At 38.1% G+C, this 6,154-nt stretch overlaps 1 protein-coding gene across 1 annotated transcript in view; it reads right to left on the reverse strand.

Moving 5' to 3' along the window:
- The window catches only part of Fgf14 (fibroblast growth factor 14), a 705,665-nt gene that overhangs the window by 637,197 nt on the left and 62,314 nt on the right, over positions 1-6,154 (reverse strand). The gene's annotated exons all lie outside the window — the stretch shown is intronic.

Here is a 6,154-nt window from a genome sequence, read left to right on the forward strand (position 1 = left end):
AGTCAGAAATAAGAAGAATCAGGAATCAACATTAGTCGTAGTTGAAGGATAAAAATAACATAGAATGAACTTAAGTAGTCCTTAGGATGCCAAACTTAGGAATATAGCTAAAAATTCTTTTCCTCCCCACAAAATTCTAAGTCTATTCAACAACATGCATGGACCAATTAGCACAGTCTAGAAGGCATATTTCTCTGGATTAAATTCAAAGGTCAAATTCAAGATGCTTACTTACTAGTCTGGTTATCTGAACACATTTGAGTAAGAGCTAAAATTATCAACTATAGCTATTCGTGTTCAGTGTTTTCAACTGCAACATTCATATGAAATCAGTAAATAACAGGAAAAGCTCAAAAAAGCACCCCGGATAGGGACAATTTACTTTTAAATTGCTGGCAAAACTTTCACAGAAGACACTGTTCTTAGTAGTAGGGACATTCAACAGGTCTCTCAGATATCAGTGAATCCACTTACAAACTTATTCAACCAAGTGCCACTCAGAACCTCTCATTAGGAAAGGACCACACAGAGATAATAAAAGCTTGGAGTCTAAGAGGGAAGGCTAATTAAATATGTAAACTGTTGAGAGTGGTTTGATACAGCAGTGATGTAGGAACAGACAGTGGGTATAAAGAAGGGAATGCTCCATTTATGAAGGATAATAGATACCAGGCATCCCAGGCAGACAGAGCTGGTTGCAAAATACTGATAAGCAGCCATTGGCCAAGGTGCACTGGTTACCGAGCTGTTCCTCATAGCTCCACTGCCGATTGCTAGGGCAGATGGTGCAGGGCCTGCTCAGGGAGGACCTGGTCCACCAAGGTAAGACATTTCTGTTTCACCACTATGAGACTTTGAGCAGATGAACTGCATCATCAGATTTGCTTTTAGAATGATGACTGTAGCAGCTGTGGGGAGAATGAATTGGAGGGCTATATTTCAGATAGTCAGATAGTCTTTCAAACTAAATTTAAGTGACCTCTTTCTATGAATTCCGTGGGTCAAACTTTCTACTAAACATAGCTCTCATATTCATATTTTCCCTTTAGAAGCAGAGCAGAATCCAAACATACATTGAAGGTTAATATGGTTTTTAATATCCTGTTAGATTTCCTTAGCAAGGAGAAAGAAAAGCCACTCACGCTGGCATTAAGATAGGTTTCTTGAGCAGCTGTTTTGATCATTCCAACCCAATCTTTCTCTGACTATACTATTAAATACAACGTGCTTAAGCTTTTGAAAGGAAAAATTTCTAATAACTATATTCTCTGCCTTGTGTTTTTCATACTCTGTCACAGAAAGAATATGCCATGCTTTTTAAGCTGATTATATAACTCACAGCAAGACTTGTTCTGTTCTTAGTTATCAGTAAAATTATTAAGATAGCTGTAGCAATCCACATAACTTTTTCTCCTTGTAGCAAAAGACAAAAGAATAACATTTATCACTTATTAAACGACACAGCATGAATAAACTAGCCTGTGGATATAAAATTCCCTCATACCTATTAAAAACTAAAATAATCAAATAACTTAGGAGTCAGAATGCCAACAATAAAAGATAGATACTGTCAGAATGTTACAGTTACTTGTAAAGATTCCTCTAATCCCTTAAGGAATCGGGGGTTGTTTTTGTTTTGGTTTGGTTTTTATTTTTGGAGTTTTGGTTTTAAGGATTTTTTTTTCAGACAGGCTAGGCTAGCTTCAAACTTACTGTGTAGCCAATAATGACCTTGAACTTCCTCCAGTCTGTGACTACTGGGTACTGTGATTATAAGCATATACCACCATGCCCAATTTATACAGTGCTGGGGATTGAACCCAGGGAAAGTACTCTACCAACTCTACTACACCCCCAGGTACCTAAGAAATCTGAATTTAAGTAGAATCACTTAAGTAAAACAACCTTACCAAACCCATTAGTCATTTAGATTGCAACATATGTTTCTTATAAGGAATACTCGTAACTAAATGTGTAATACCACAACTCTATTAATGAGTAATTATTTGAAAATCCTACATATTTGGAAAACTAAACTGAATTTCCACCTTAATGTAATTCTGCCCAAGAGTCTTTATTTGTTTATTGCCTCATGTTTTCTCACAAATTCTGTTTGACACAACATGTTACATTAACCTACTACTTACTACACTTACTACATGTTAGGCTCTGATAGGCAAATTCACACTAAAGTCAGGAATGTAAAGAAAATGTAAAATTAGGCATGTAAAGAAATCACTGCTATGTCAAGTAAAATGCCAAGTGCTTCTCAAGGTTAAGTGCTAGGCAACCTGCATATTAGGATCAATGGAGGCTTCCTGGAAGAAAGAAGCTAGAGTCTAGTACATGAAAACTCAGGGAGACAGTGGGAACTCACTAAAATCCCATCATACTAACTCAAGCTAAGTTACTTTTAAAAAATTATTACATTTGTCACTTATTCTTGGGGAGTGGTGTACTGTAGCATGTATGCAGGTTAGAGGACAATTTACGGAAGTCAGTGGGGTTCCAGGAATTGAACTCAGGTCCTCAAGCTTGACAACAAGTGTCTTGCTGGCCCAGGCTTAGTTACTTTTACAAAACTTGCAGGAGAGTAAGATTGTGAGACAGCTACAAAGACATTCCCATTCCATCACGGCTCTGGTGGGATTTCTTTGGCTCTTTCTTGGACTCAGAGAGGGACATTAATCAGGTGTGTAAAAATCAGTTGGGCAGATTCTATGACAAATAAGCTTAGCCAATATATTGCTTATTAGTGGGTTAATAACCCTAGAACAATGAGGAAGGGTTACTCTAATGGTAGCACTAACAGGACGGAGAGGTCTCTGCTACATTTAATGTCTTTCCTATCATTTAGATTACATTTCTGATTATCAGATTTATATACTGTATACAAATCCAAGAGGCAGAGATTGAAACATGGTTCAAAATTATTCAGAGTCTGAAATGATTGGGTTGAAATCAGAAAGAAAATTTAACAAGCACCAAAATATAAATTTCAGCTCTAAAATTCAAAAGGTTAAATTATAGGATGGAGATCTAATTTAAAGATTCTGTAAATAGGTTTAGCCATAAAATGGGATATTTTATAGCTATTCAAATGTTAAATGGTTATGTACTCCATGTATAAATAATTATTTAACTAAAATAACTATTAAATTATTGTTTCAGGTGACAAACAGCAGCATTCCAGGACAAACAGCTCTGAAGCAGTCAGAGTGGATCCAAGATCCTTCTGAACTCAAACTTAATATGTTTTACTGATTTTCAAGGCAGAATGGAACAATGTTTGCTGACATAAAGTAACTTTATAATATGTGGCAGTGTCACATATAGAACAAAAATATATCAATTGATAATATACACATACACATATACATGCCTATTCATAGGTATCAAGATGTATACATGCATGGATGGCTCATAAGGAAAGTCTTTCCATTTGTAGATTAAAACTGAATCTTTCTGAATACAGAAGGCATTATTTAGGAATTTTAAATTGTTTTTCATGGGTCTGAATGTAGTTCCTGCTGTGTACCCATGGACCTGAGTTCCTATCCTCAGCAGGCATGGTGCATAGCCTATACTTCCAGTACTGGGAGGCAGAACCATGAGATCCTGGAGTCTCAGTGGCCAACCAGTGTAGCTGAATCAGTGAGTTCTAGATTAAGTGAGAGACTCTGTCTCAAAAAATTAAGGTTGAGGGGCTGGAGGTATGGCTCAGGAAAGTTAAGAGCACTGGCTGCTCTTGTAAAGGACCCAGTTTCATTACCCAGTACTCACATGGTGGCTAACAAATGCCCATAATTCCAGCTCCACAGAATCCGACACTCTCTTCTGATTTCTGCCAGCACTACATACATGTGGTGCATTTATATACATGCAGGCAAAACACTCATACATATAAAATAAATTAAATAAAATTTTAAAAAATAAGGTTGCTGGGCAATCAAGGCCAGCCTGGTCTACATAGTAAGTTCCAGGACAGCTGGGGCTACAGGGAAACCCTGTTTAGCCTTATAGGATGATACCCTTTGTCAGCCTCTGTTATCCACACAGGCCTGCACAGACATACACACACACACACACTTGTAGACACATAACACCATTCATGCTCACAAAAGCATACGGTACACACACACACACACACACACACACACACACATGAAAATCATCTGATTTTCTGGTAGTATTATAATGACCATATATTCTTGTAGAGTGCAATAGCTGAGAGCTTGCATTCACTGGCATTTAGCAGGACTCAGCAGAGTGACTCAGGTTAAAGTCAGTAAAGTAGCCCTGAGGTGTCCTGAAGAAAAATCATATGCAAATGGAGAATACTTGCACTGGTTTTGTGCTGATGCTCAAAACAGTGTGTGAAAAATAACATCTAAAGTGGATGGCCAGGTGGTCGCAGGTCTGGAGACCATATTCTATGAGGATGACCTAAAGAGGAAGCAGTTTTAAAGATGCAAACAACGGGAAAACGAAAAGGAGGCATGTGATTGTGGCCAGTCAAATCGGGAAAAATTAGAAGCAGAGTCTGTTCTTTTTATTGTTACTGAAGAGAGCAGACAGGATTAATTACTGAGGTCCATCCAGGCATGGGGAATTTACAGTGGCCTAAGAAGCAGTCACTGTCCTCAGAGAACTTAGAGACAAGTGAGTCATCACATTATTAAAACTATTAATTACACAGTGTGAAGCGTCCTGAAGGAGATCGGGCATAGTCTCATAGCCTGGGTGATATGAAAGGCCCTCTGAGGCAAGGTGGTCTGGTGAACACCTGAAGGAGTACCAGGAGCTTGTTTGGAAAGAAGGCAGATTCAGAATTCCCAAAACTGTACCATGTCCTTAGAGTAGGCAGAGTGGGAGGGGCAAGGCCTGCTGCATGAGTCAATGGCATCGCACTTACTGTTACATAAAGAACAATTGGTCCCAATGGTGTTTACAATCCAACAGGTCTCAGCATGAAACATAAGCCAGGTGAGAGACCTTTGAGGTCCAGAGTGACAGGACAGAGGCATTTCTAGTAAGTCACCACAATCAGCTCCTAGGAATCAGGCCTAAGAAAGCCAAGTGGCACATGGGAAGAAGTAGTCTACCTTTGATCCCAAATTGGAATGTGATTCCATTTTGTCAGAGATAGAGAGTTCTGCAGGTTGGGTAAGTTGCAATGCAACTCTGAAGAGCTGAATTTGATCCCTGGAATCCAAATAAAGGTCGGAGAGAACTGACTCCACAAAGTTGACCTTTGACGTACACGCTTGTGCTGTGGCATACATGTTCACACATAATAATAATAATAAATAAAATCTTAACAAATAAGGTGCAAAGAGATTAAGGAAGACATTTGATGTCAACCTTTGGCCTCTACACACATGCATGTGTATACAGATGCACCACACATACACACACACACACACACACACACAAAAAAAAAAAAAAAAAAAAAAAAAAAAAAAAACCACACAGACAATAATGGTCTCCCAAGAGTCAATATACAGCTGTTAAAACTATCTTTAATAAAACAATAGGATACACTGTTATCTCTAAGAATGCATCCAGCTCTGAATTTGCTTTCCTAGGCAATGAAATGCAGTCTGATAAGGATATCACATGACGATGTATGAGTGGGCAAGAAATTCACAGATAAGCTTTGATGTGGGCAAGTGTAAAATTATACATTTATGTAAAATAATTCAAATGTCCCCTGCTGAAAAACGAGTTTCAAGAAATCATTTACTGTTCAGAAGAGGCCCTACATGTCAGATATCCCCTTAAAATGTGTTACTATAGTCAAAATAGCATATAAAATACTTTTTTAAAAAAACACCAGATGATTGACAGTTGTGGTATCTGAATACCCCACCCAGAGGGAACATGTTTCCTAAAAATTGAACAGTTATGAAAGATGGTATAAGCTTCATCATGAGGCTCACACCTGCTGAAGCAAAGAAAAACTATGCCCAATGCAAAAAGGGGAAATAGAGGCATTTCCCCTTCCATCATCGTGAGGAATGTGAACGAAGGAAGGTGATTATGGACAATGAGAAGCAAGCAACACATCAATAGAAAGGGGAGTTCTAAAAAGAATTAACTGGTAGCAAGTCTGGTCATAGAGAAAAACACAAAGATAATGCAGAAAGCCCAA

Source organism: Nannospalax galili, unplaced genomic scaffold, assembly GCF_000622305.1.
Source record: "Nannospalax galili isolate Female #2095 unplaced genomic scaffold, S.galili_v1.0 scaffold287, whole genome shotgun sequence".
NCBI lineage: Eukaryota > Metazoa > Chordata > Mammalia > Rodentia > Spalacidae > Nannospalax > Nannospalax galili.